Raw genomic sequence first — 13,037 nt, forward strand, 5'->3', positions numbered from 1 at the left:
AGCATGAGCCTCACAAATTCCTTGGTCAGGGCAAACATCACTTAGCAACAACCGAAAACTTCGGTATCACCAGCACTGTTCCCAGGCTGGAAGTCAAAACACAGCACTGCACCAGCTACCACGAAGGAGAAAAATGACTGCTACTGCTGAACCCAGGACAGGTAGCAAGCTCCCAGAAGCTTGCTGACCTGGGCATGTTTTTCCTCATGTGTTTTGGAAGTTGGAGAGGAAACGAAAGAATGCACAAGAGATGAAGGATACGTGAGTGAGCTTGGGCTCTGATATCGGTGAAACCCCTGGGCCCAGGCTGCCTTGTTCCTGGCTGCCAGTGAGGGCTAGAGTTGAGCACAGCCAGCCACATGGGAGCTGCTAACACTGTCAGTGCATGTGTTTCCTTCTGCATGTGGTCCAAATACTGTTCAGACTGCCAGTGTCCCTACTCAACTGGCTTAACCCTGCAGCCTGAGAGGAGGAAACTTTTAACTGGCAATGTGGTCATGTAACCAGGAGCAGATCAGTGTGTGTGAGTGTGATTATACAGTACTGCAAAAGCAGAATGAAGATGGAAACATGTCCACTTCTTAATTCAGGGCTGTTTTGAAAGGGCTGCAGTGAAGTACAGGGCTAAGTGTTCATGTTTGCTTGTTGGGAGCAGTGCAATGCATGCAGTTGGAGACAACCCTACAGTGATTTGGGTGACAGCACAACTGCTCACCTGTGGCCATGCAGTGTGCTGCATGTCACTTGGAGCAGTTCTGTTACAATAGGGTAGCACCTGCTGGTCATGGATTGGGAAGGACTCCCAGTGTATATACGACCAGAATATGAAATTACTAACCCAAACAGTTTTCTTTGGTTAATGTAACCAAAAACAATGTGTTAAAAACTTCAAATTCAAAGTACTGAAGCATTAACTAATTGTTGGTACTCTGTAAACCAGCATGACTTCAAATGCGTCGATGAATTGATGGTCCCATATGGACCTCTTTGTTGATGAAATGTCTAAATGCTTTTTCTCATTTTGTGTTATGTGATTTGGTCTGCTGCAAGCAGCTGAAACATTTGAAAATCTCAAAGCAAACTCAAGGCTCAGATGCAATATCACTCAATGGTGACATAACAAGTTACTGCAAGTCATTGAAAGTAACTGTCCATGAGTGTACTTTCCACCTTTGACAAATACAAGGTATTTTGATTATCTGGCCTTGGCTCACAATGAAATAGAATTCAATCAGGTGACTTTGCATGTGCCATTGGCCATATGTGCCAGTTTAACTGATAACACAGTGGTTATGACTTGATATTGGGCCTGAGCCCAAGAAAGTTTTACTCTTTATATGAAAAAGTAGATGATTCCTTTATTTTTATGCCCAGGTTTGTTCACTAAGTGTGAAAACATTGGTGAACCTGTGGGGAAAGTTGCTTCTGAGTTTTGAGTTAGTAAGGATTGTCTAAGCAATGTTCCCTCATGAAGGTTACAGAACGTAATCTAAACTTTAATGTATCCTGAAATGTTTTCTTGAAGGGTCTGATCTTTGGAAAAATGTGCTGCTGGCAGCTTGGTATTGAGCTCAAACCCATTCATTAAAAAAAAAAACCAAAACAATAGACAAACACTTGACATCACGGTAATTTCTCAAAGAGTGGTATTCCTGGTGGGAATTCTTCTCACATGCTGGCAATTCTGTATTTTGGTTGGAGCGGCTCCAGGACAGACGAGTTAATGCCCTGTGTAGTCTGCTTTCATATTGAGCAAGCCCTGCTGAGATGCCAGAAAATAATTGTGATTTAAACTGATAAGCTTGCAAAAGACAGCTGACTCATCTAGTGCCACGGAACAATGATTCCCACTATGATACACCTGAAAGTGTTGAACCTGTACAAGCTCAGTCCCCCACCCTTCTCCTGGAAGTGTTGGGGAATCACCAGATGCTTCTGCTTGGCTGGGGAGAGCTGCCACCTTTATTTCACAAGTCCTTCCTTCTAATGGTTGGGCCCATGCAGATGAAGATGGTCCAAAACTCAGACTTGGTGCTCTGTTATAGGGTCAGATGGTACAAAACAGTCCAGCAAACTCCATACCTTCTTTGGATGAGAACAGGATCATGGTATGTGACATTGTTTAATTTTAGGTTTTATCAAGGCTTAGAGTTGCATTTGGGGGTCAAACATGTTGAAGGACTTAATTCAGGATATGTCCTGTTGAAGATACTAGCTTCCTGCTTTGAAACTAGACACAGAAAATACTGCTCTCACCTTGCTCTCCACTAGGAAAAGAGCAAAATGGGAAAACATTGGTTTGGATCTTGCTTGAAGCACAGCCTGAAGCTCTCTACCTGCCAATGCCCCTGCCTTTTTCTTCATCTGACCAAAGCAGACTAACTGCTCCCATGACAGAGGACAGATGGACAATGTCTAGGGTCACGATCAAAGTTGGGCTTTGGTTTGCAAATGACCAAAGTGGACACTGGTGGTATCTTGCTTCAGTATGTGCAGCTTGGTGGATGTGACAAGATTCAGCAGCTTTAATGTTCCTGTGCTTTTGCATCTCCTCAGAAGAGGAGGACACACCGGTCAGGCTTTTCATCAGGTGTAGTCGGGCTGTGGTGTCCTCACCAGGATCTCGCGTGCTGCAGCTTAGTCTCATCCCTTTCTCTGGAAGTGTTGCTAAAATGGAGGGCCAGTGAAGTCTCTTCATTCCCCATAAATGTGACAGCATCTTCTTATCTTATGTTCTGGGACTTCATCTGGAGTCTTGGCACTTGGAAAGGAAGAAAAGCAAGGCTGTATGTTGAGGCATGTCATAAAAAGGGTTTCATAAAAAGCCCTCTCTGGGGCTACCTTTTGCAGAAAGTATGTAAAGATTTGGACTCTCCATTTTAGGCAAAAGAGCAGCAGCTTCGGACATGACCTTTGGGAGTTTTCCCTGTGGAATTATGGGTACAGGTAAATCACAGTCTTCAACAGAATTAATCTTTTGGGAAAACCTGGAGATTTTCTGCTAGAGATGTTGCTGGCTCTTTTCCTAATTACATGTGCATTTAAGTGCTTTCCCCTCACAGCTTCATAATCCACAGTGAAGCTAGCAGCAGTTAGTGCTGGAGGAGGCCAAAAGTCGAATGTCTGTGAGAGAAAAAGCTACAAAAATGACAGAAGAAGGAATTTTTACTTGGAAAATATTCTGTGATTGAAAATTTTTTGCCTGCAAATTTTTGCACTGAATTGCAATGCAGCTTGTCTTATGGACAGAAAATATCATACAGTTTTGTGCTTGAATATAATTTTTCTCCACCTGGCAAGAACAGCACCTGCCTCATAAAGACCTAATGGGTGATTGCCAGGCTCCCTGCATCTTCCCTGACAGCATCTGGCTATCACCAGTTAGCTGCTCTGGTGAATTGCTTGCAGGCTGCTGCAGGGCAGACCATGCACCAAGGGTTGCTCTATCTACGTGTCTCAATAGTGAGAGCAATGGGAAGAGAAAAGGGGAAACTACCCCAAAAAAGCAGAGCCTGAAATCACATAGAACTGATATAAGTCGAGTTCTCCGAAGATGTAGTGAGGGTTTGTAAAGGAAGCAGGCGGGGGAGATAACCACCTGGGCACATACACAGGGCAGGAAGCTGCTGTGGCCCCAGACTGTGCAGCTTCTACAAGGCACTCCAGCTTGGTTAGTCCCCAGCCGAGGTAATCCACCTATGAAAATCAAGAATGGACTATATCTATAATGACCTGTTGAAAGGGAGAAAAAAGGCTCCATTTTGTAACATATCTGAGTCATGTGCACATGAAGGTATAAGAATATTGACACTTTTTGGACCCAAAGTCTCCTGGCTGTGATGTAAGCTGCAGAGTGATTTTCCTTTTCTTTGTTGTATGCTTTTACCTCTAACAAAGCCCCAGCACTTTCTGCATAAAATGATTAGGTTATTTTCTAAGTACTTTGTTGGAAATGCAGGACACCCTGTCATTTTATCTAAGGGAAAACTCAAAATTGTATACTCTGTAGTCATCTCTGGTCTTGTTTCACTTGTTAAGTCTGAAAAGTAAGGTGTTCCCACAGTTCATACACATGGCAGGATCCTCTGACAACTTCTGTCATGGATTTTGTTTACGCAAGGAGAGAGAGCAATATTTCTAGTGTCTGAGGGGCTTGGGAGCGTTGTCTTTTCTGCAGAGGATGAGAACAATGCTGCTGCCAAACTCTGACCCAATAAATTCACCTCCTAGGTAACAGATATAAATTCAGAGCCAAACCCAGTCTAAAGTCATTTGGGACAATGACTAAACTTATGCAGAACAGTGTGTTGACACCTGAAAGTGGATGAACAAAGCCATCCATCTACGTCTTGAGCTTTGATGCTGCCACAGCATGACTGGCACACTGTGTGGTATGGTGCAGAAGACCCCCATCAGCCCATGGCATTGGGATGTGACCCTCCAAGGACCTTTTGGCTGCAGGCCCTGATGGGACACATCCTTTGGCCTCTACCAGCTTCACCTGCCTGGTTTAAGAGTCATGGAGCCAGATGGAGCTTCTCTGCAAGCAGTGAATGGCTTGCCTTTCCTTGAGGTAGCTTGGCATTAGGGTTATAAATGACGGTGGGTGACATACAAAGGATTTCAACTGGCTGTCTCTGCCTCTGTGACAAGCAGTAGCTACTAGATGAAAAACATTTTGTCTCTATCTGTTCTGAGTATATTATAATGTATACATACTTGAGGCTTATAGTTCAGTTTTGTTCAGGATATTGGAACATCTGTTTAAAAAATGCACAAGAAGGGGGGAATATCTGCTTCAATGTTAACACTGAACATACTGGGGGAATATGCACACAGAATTTAATTATCTGAAGATTAGGATGCAAGGGAGGTTCTGAGAGGCTTAAATACCACTGTTTGGATTCACTTGCTGATCTGCTACCAAATGCACTAAAGAAAACTGGAATAGAATAAAAAGGGGACTTGCCCAATTGCCTGTGCTTATAGACAGAACTGCAGGTCCCTGTGCTTCAAGAAGTAGATGTCTGTCTTTGAGACATCTTCAAAGATTTTGAAAGAATACATTAGGTCATTGTTTCACGGTAATGGGGTGCAGAAGTGGTTGGAGATTACAGATAAGGAGGCCACATCAATAAAAAGACATCTGATTGCATATTCTTTCAGTCTCTTGTTGGTGTCCCTAATTGAGCTAAGCAATGGGGTTTATGTGTCACTCTGTACACAGAACACTAACATTCAGCCAAAGCTGAGGAAACCCAGACTTTAGGGGATCAAACAGTTTCCTGACAGGTTCCTAAAACACTGCTGGCTTCTGACTGTTTTCACCAATGAACATAATTCAACTCATTGGCCTGTAGAAACTCAGCTCTCAGATGGAAGAAGGTCCTCTTCCCTGGAAGATTTCCTTTTGGTATTGTGCTCCTGTGTAGGAGAAGCCCTCTTATGACTAACAGTGGTCAATAGAAAAGTTTGATTTTGAGATGCCTGTGGACCATAATCCAGCCCCAGCTGCTGTTTCTGGAGGGTTTGTTCCCATTTTTCTGAACCACCAGTTCCTCCAGAGAGGACTAACACTAATACCCCACTCTTCCTTCATGCTCTCCACATTAGGGCTTGCATGTTTCAATCCACTCTGGGAGTGGGAAAGCCAATGTTTTGGACATTCAGGGTATAATTGGAATCAGCTGATGACAACAAGATTCTGGAGTTGTTTTTTTTAATCAGTTAGGACTCTGCCTTTGAAGGCAGGTGTTTTTTGTGTCTGTGTCATTCTTGAGTCATTTTTATGTCATGGCGCGCTCATTTCAGGGTATTTCTTCACCAGAAAAAAATCACTGACAATGCTGAGAACAGCACAGTGCTCTCCATGATCAGGACCAAGGGTGGGATTTCACAGGCACCTACCCATTATCTCTGCAGTTAGCATGGAGGGGGAGCAAGCTTAAAGTCTGGACTCCCAGGAGTTGTGTGATATAAATATGTATCTACCTGTTTCTTCCTTCTTCCATCTTCAAAGGCTGATGGAGCCATGTGCTGTTTTGTTGTCATAGAAATGCTCTTGAAGGGTGCAGCATAGGTGGGAAGAGAAGGCAAAACACTGGAGCCCAAAATGTGGAACTTGGTGCTTCCACTCAAGCATTGTGAATGTGTTAGCCTGTGTTCAAAGAACATGAGAAGCTTCTGTAGACTGAAGGCTGCCAGAGAGAGACAGTGACCAGTGAAACAGGGCTGCTTTCGCCTGCACTGGAGCTGGTGGGTCCTCTTCCTCCTGTTGCTCTTCAGGGAAGGGTGTTACAAGCTGAACAAGAACTGTGCAGCTACCCAGCAGTACCCACGCTGCGTGTTAAGGGAGGTGAGGGCAGGTTAGGAAAGGGATCCCAACCTGTGTAGAACTGGATGTCTGATATCTGCACTTCATGCCATGTCACTTTAAAGCCTGGTGGAGCTGGACAGACCAATTCCTGGAAGCAGGCAAGTCCTCAGTGCCAGGTCAGCTGCAAGAAAGGCCTACAACTAAAAAATGGAAAAGGTGGTAGAAACAGCTGGTGTGCTGCATTGAATTCCTTCTCATGAAGCCTCTTTCCACATGCTCTGGGTTTTCTGATGAATTAAATTCAATTGAATTGATCATCCATTATAACCACTTAAACCATTAACATTTGCTTTAGCAATAAAGGAAAAATTAGCAGTAAAATCTCTTCCTCCTTTTCTTAACAGAGGTAATTTGTTTTTCTGGGAAATCTTAGTGATCTGTACTGGAAAAAAAACCAGGAGCAAATTGTGCAAGACATCCCAAAAGGAACACCGATCCAAGCTTTCTGACACACCATGTGCTCAGTGGCTGCAACATATTTTACACAAAAGCTATTCGAAAAACACTCAGCCTTTTTAAAAATAGCATTTTCCCACTGTTTTTTTCATCTGCCTTACTTTCTAAAAGCCAAATATTTCCCCCCTCCGCCGCTAACTATTTCAGGCAAGAAATAATAATTTAAGGCCAATAAAAATATTAGCTCAAAGTATCTATCAAAGCTTCATATGTATATAATAAGAATAGGCTTTTAAGGACTACTAGATTTGTCACCTGAAAAAGTGTCTTTCGTTCTGAAAAGCATTACTGGTTTGTGAGAAATTCCTTCTAATTAAAATCGACTTGTAATTCATTTAAAGAATATCTATCGTATTCGGGGAATTTCTAGGAGGAAAATGAGTTGTAAAGCAAAGAATTTGCATCTTTCACTCATGTCTTATGTCATCTCTAAGTAAGATCTCACATTTCATCCTAGGGCTGAGTAGTATCTTGTGCATAGTGGATTACTGGATGCTGAGGTCTGCCTGACTTCTGTGGCATTGAGAGATGAAATAGAACAAAGGAAATCTTTAGCAGGTGTTTATTTTGCTGTATATTTGTATTAAATATCAGCGATGTGAACTGTCCAGTCTAAATTTTAGTACGAATACTGTGTATTATTGTTCAGAGAGCAGGTTAAATGGCTTAGCACATGTTGCATTACTACGCAGTATCTGCCTTTTGCCACCATAACCACAAAGTGTATACGTAGAAATCAATGAATCTGCACAAACATTTCTGTTGATTTCTTATATCAACATGTAAGCACATATTTATCTATAATTAAAAAATCCATGTATATGTGTTTACTTATAAATGTACACAACACATATCTATAATATAAATTAAATAAATATAAGAACTTCATAACTGGTAATATGTTTACCTATGCCATCACTATTGCTTGAGCCCAACATGCTTGCATACTTTTTAATAAGCTTACCTTTCTTCACCATTTCTACTTTAAAAACCCTCAGAAAACATGTTTGGGAAGTTCTACTGAAGCACAGCCTATTGCGTAAGAGAAACAACTCCTGGCTGAAACCAAGTTTCTGGTGTGTGTTGTTGAACTGGGAATTACATCGCAGTGAGTGGTGACCAGAACTTCACATTCCAAGCATAGCAAACCTTCCCATTGGTGGCAAAGAGGCTAAGGAAAAACCAAGAGGGAATCGGGGGAAATAGCTTCAAACTAGAACAAATTGCTGGATGACTCTCTTGTCAAAAGGTTACATTCTTTCCTTAGGCAAACCTGCACGGCTCTGCTGAGGTCAGAAGAAAGAGTATGAGGAAGAGGAAGGCATACTGAGGAAATAATCCTTCCTGTATGACCTCTGGGCGCTGCTGTTTGACCTAAGTGGAGCACAAAAGAAGGGAAGGACTGGAAGGGAACACACAGCACTCTCAAGTGGAGAATCTTCTGAGACACTTTCAGCCTCATTTCTATAGAAATGCTGGTTGGAAGGGACCTCTCAGGCTCATCCAGTACAGCTGCCTACTTAAAGCAGGAATATCAGTGGTATTAGATTAGGTTTGCTGTGGCTTTATCCAGCCAAACCTTGAAGACTAAGGTCTAAAATGGAGACCCCAAAATTTATCTTGGTAGCCTCTTCCAGTGCTGCATGCCCTTCCTAGTTGATAAAGCCTACCTAATGTCCTTCTTGAACAACCCAAGCTGTGATTTTTGTTTGTGGCTCTTACCTATACAATCTGTGACTAGTAAGAATAGTTTTGCTATTTTGCTTGGTAGATATCCTTCAAGCAGGCTATTAGATTGTCCCTTAGCCCTCTCTTGAAAATGGCTGTTTTAGATGACTGCAGAAGGCAGTTGTAGAATCACTCTTGGCTGTTGGCTATGTGGTAATCATTCCCCCCAGCAGGTGTTTGCTGTAGCTGAACCTTTCTGAGGTCGTGCTCGTAAGGCAAAGCTGAATCACTGGAAGATTACAAATGTAAGAACAGTCATAAAATTAAAGATATGGAAAATGAATCTGTTGTTAAGTGCTGTGAGAAGATTTGCTGCTCTATATCAAAATACATGTGCTACAAGTATGGACATACCAGGTTCAGCACAGATTACTATGTCCGCTGTCTCACCTAATAGGCTGCACTTTTCTAGTATACTTTGGGCTACACTTATATCTAATCTTATCATTCTCTTGCATCTGGGTAAATTGGCACACAGTAATCTACGTCCATGCTCTTAAACTTTCTTACCCTACAGTTGGAGATTGCATCCAAATTCCCTGTTGGTAATGGCTAATCCTAACTCCCACAGTCAGGCCACGGAGAAAGGTATTTTGCAGGGGCATGAGCTGTGCCAGGGACTGTTTTAGCAAAGCCAAATTAAGTTCTGATGCTTGCGAGCTCCATGGCACTGTTTAGACATGAATGCTTAGACACAGTCTCAGCATCTAGTTTTGTTCACAGAAATGTCCTTTGTCTTTCACGCTGTCTTAACAGAGGAATTTTTTTCATAAAAGATTGAAGTCTCCTTTTTGGACTTATTAAAAGCCAAGGTCTGACAGGATGATTGGTGGTTTGAATGTGGATCCTTTTTAGTGGAGATATCTCCTTTGTGTTATGAAGAGCTTTAATCCTGACCCAAGCAGAGTTGCAATTAAACTGAACCCACCTACCCCATGGGTGTGCATGCAAATGGAAGAGAAGGATGGCTGGCCTCAAGAAAAGGGGCCATAGCAGCTGATTTCTTCATGAAGTCCTACTGAAGGTGTGTCAGTTGGCAAAAGGTAAGTCATTAATGACAGTAATCTGATTTACCAGTGTCTTCTCCAAACTGGTCATCTGTATTCCCTTTGCAACCAGGAAATATATACATATATACATCTCCAGGGGATGGTTCATCATCCTCTAAGGGGTGTCTAATAGAGACAGAATGAATTGCCCTCTGACAGTGCCTATTTCTCTCCATCATCTGCAGAAAGTTTTTTTAAGTTACATGCTTAAACTAGCTGCTTAACCTAGAGTTAGGTGAAGCAGATCTCTCCCAGTAGAGCTAGATGAATACCAAAGGAAATATTTGCAAACAAAGATTTGCAAACGTGCTTTGGCTTTTGAACCCCTTTTATCTGGTTTCCATAAACAGTATTTCAAGTCATATTTTATATGTGAATATTTTACCAGCAAATGCATTATTGTGGTGCAAATACTTGTGTGATACCTGCCAAACTGCAGGTGAAAGCTTGGCAGTTGATGAAGTTTGCAAGCCATGCTGCTCACTAAAAGAATTGGTTTCAACCCTACCCCCTGAAGAACTCTGGAATTTTTACTATCCAAGTCAGGGAGGAGGAAAACCATCATGCGTCTCTGAAGACCAGCCACTTTCTGCAACTTGCCCTTAGTAAATTCTTAAGTCACTACCCACGGTGAACAAGCTGACATTTGTTTATGGAAAATATTTACTGGTTTAATGTGGGTAACATGCTAGTTTCTAAAAACCTAAGTCCTTTTTCTGATTGTTATTGAAGCAAAAGAAGCTAGTTTAGACAAGCATGCAAGTGTGTCACCTCACTCTTGTTCTTGCTAACCTTGATTTTGTCTGAATTAGTTACTGAAAAAAGATGACTATTTCCTTGTCTTCTGAGCCATCTGTCTTTACTCCTCCAGTGAGTATTTTTATTAACACATTTTATGTTATTCTGTTTTATTTTATTGCATTTTGTGCAATTCAAAGCTAGAGAGTCTAAATCTGTCAAAAAGAATGTTCTCTGTAAAATGGATCATTACATTTTCAAAATTTAGTATCTCCACCATCCAAATGCAGTCTGAAATTTAAAGCAAGCCTCTATACTTTGGATTAATAAATACAATTTTCTGAATGGATGTCAGTGCTGAGATGATAAACTAGGAAATATGACTGCTTCCAGTACTATCACTACTGCTACCATTGCTTATGTACTTGACTGGAACTAGCTGACATAAACATCTATCTCTGTTTTCATTATGTCCTTTGTCCTTATTGTGTTGATGGAAATAGGTCATGAACAGAGAGCTCTGCTTGTAAATGACATTACAATTACCAGTATTAGAATCAGTTTGGAAAAGGGATTTCATTTCCCTTGTAGGAAAAAAACCCAAAACAAAACAGGAAAAAAAAGAGTAGTCTTTGGACTTCTGAACAGTTTTAGGTTGCTGTTGAAAAACCAAAACCCAAATATCAGCATATTCTTGCTCTGAGTTGTCAAAACTTCACTTCTTTCTCCTTCCTTTCTGCAATCAATCTTTCTTTCTTTTTGGGAATTACGTACATTTTCCAGGTAAGATCTGATAGGCTTTGAGGAAAACCTTCTCAGTACGTTTTCTTAGACTTGTCAAGTTTTATTTCAATGAAAAATAAAGTAAAAAAAACCCATTAGCATGAGTACTTAAAAATAAGTATTACTGTTTTATAAGAAGCACTGATCTTGCTTCCCATTTGTTCTTAAACTGTTCATACTGAAAGCTGTTTTCTAGCAAATTGAAACTGTGCTACCTTCCTCAGACTCATATTTCTTCCATGTCCTTCTTGTTCCCCTTCTTTTTCCCTTCTGGTTAACTTGCTGCCTGGCCATTTCCCACTCATTCAAAAGATGTTAGTCCTTAAAAGCAGTTGAAAAATCTCAGGTTAATCAATCTTCTAGTAAGTATAGCACGCAGAGCTCCTGTGTCTCATCAGCTTCAGTGTCACCTGCCAGCTCCCCCTTGCCGAGACTATACTGAACAAGGACCTCCAGCTGTGAGGAGGTTCATGCCCTACCAGGTCTCAGCAGCCCAATGTTCCTTGTCTCCTGAGCTGAAGCTTGTCTGGCATTGTTTCTCCCTGGCCCCATCCCTGCACTGCCCACCTCCTTGTTGGTCCTGATTCCTTTATCCCTGGGGACTTCACCCTCATTGTGTGGACAGAAGGCTTGCTCTGTGGATCCATGTGCTCCATGTGGATCTAGTGTTTGAAATGCCATAGCAGTAGTTCTCAAACCACAGGATGAGAAACCTAGTGGTTGAGTGGCCCAAGGATTAAGTAAAATCTTAAACAAGTCTGAGAACTGTTGACAGAGGTCATTGTAGTCTTCCAACAATTAATCTGCACTTGAGGCAGATAAAAAACCATAATACACTAATGCTTTTATTTTTTGCCAACTTTTTCCTTCTACTAGTATGCGTGATCTCTGCTTGGAAAAGAATACAAGCAACAAACCAAACCAAAACCCCAAACACCAACAAGCCACGTTCAGAATAGCAGTTGTGCAATGTTGAAGGCTTTAGTGGCAGTCCCTGTTTAGACAGTTCTGTTCCCAGCCACTCCCTTCTTTCACCAAAGTTTATCTTTCATTTTGCCATTTTCCTCTCTAAAAGCCAAAAGCAGGAAAAAAAAAAAAAGAAGGCAGTTTAACCTGGATTATGTCATTCATCCAGGGCATCACACTGTTTTACAAACAGTTGTGCTGGCACAACTGAGAGGTCAGTGACCTTCAGTGCAAAGGCAAGAGAAGGGAGAGTGGAATTTCTTAAGCTGCCAAAACCAAATTATTGTGAAACTGCACTGTCACATTCCATAAACACTTTCTTCCAAACCTTATAAGACTATTGCAAATGGTGAAAATCCATGGAGAAAGCCCCTTCAGATCAGGCTGAATACTTTTGAAGGTCTGATGGTAGCTACAAATCCTTGTGGGAGCCACTCACAAGACTAAGCCATAGGTAGTCAGTCATTCAGTGCTGTATTAAGACAACATGAGTTCTGAGCTCCTCTGAGAAGAGCCATGGCTCACACAGACTAGTTCAACTCCTTCAAAACTGAAAAGACTGAATTATATTCTTAAATACACATAAGACCACCCAAGCGAGGTAATCCCAATAGTTAGAACTGTGCAAATGAGGCCAACATCTGACCACAAGGGCATAAGAACTGCCAGCATATCCAATTAGCAGGATAAAAGTAACTGCCCTCCTGGCTCACTAATTATTTTCAGTACACACGGTGTGATGAAAACCCTTCCAAAAATCAAATCTGTCTTACAGCAGTTTGACTTACAGGCAGTGCAGAATGGAATGTTACTAAGTGCATTGCAATTAATTATGCTCTCAAATGCACTGACTAAATTTGGCTGTGCAATTAGACAAATAGCTGAAAAAAGGTTATATTTTGTAATTACACATTAGAATAGATGAATACTGCTTCTGCCTT

This window comes from Pezoporus flaviventris, unplaced genomic scaffold (assembly GCF_033815535.1).
Source record: "Pezoporus flaviventris isolate CSIRO_AGI_PZ_B2104156 unplaced genomic scaffold, CSIRO_AGI_Pfla_v1 ptg000025l, whole genome shotgun sequence".
NCBI lineage: Eukaryota > Metazoa > Chordata > Aves > Psittaciformes > Psittacidae > Pezoporus > Pezoporus flaviventris.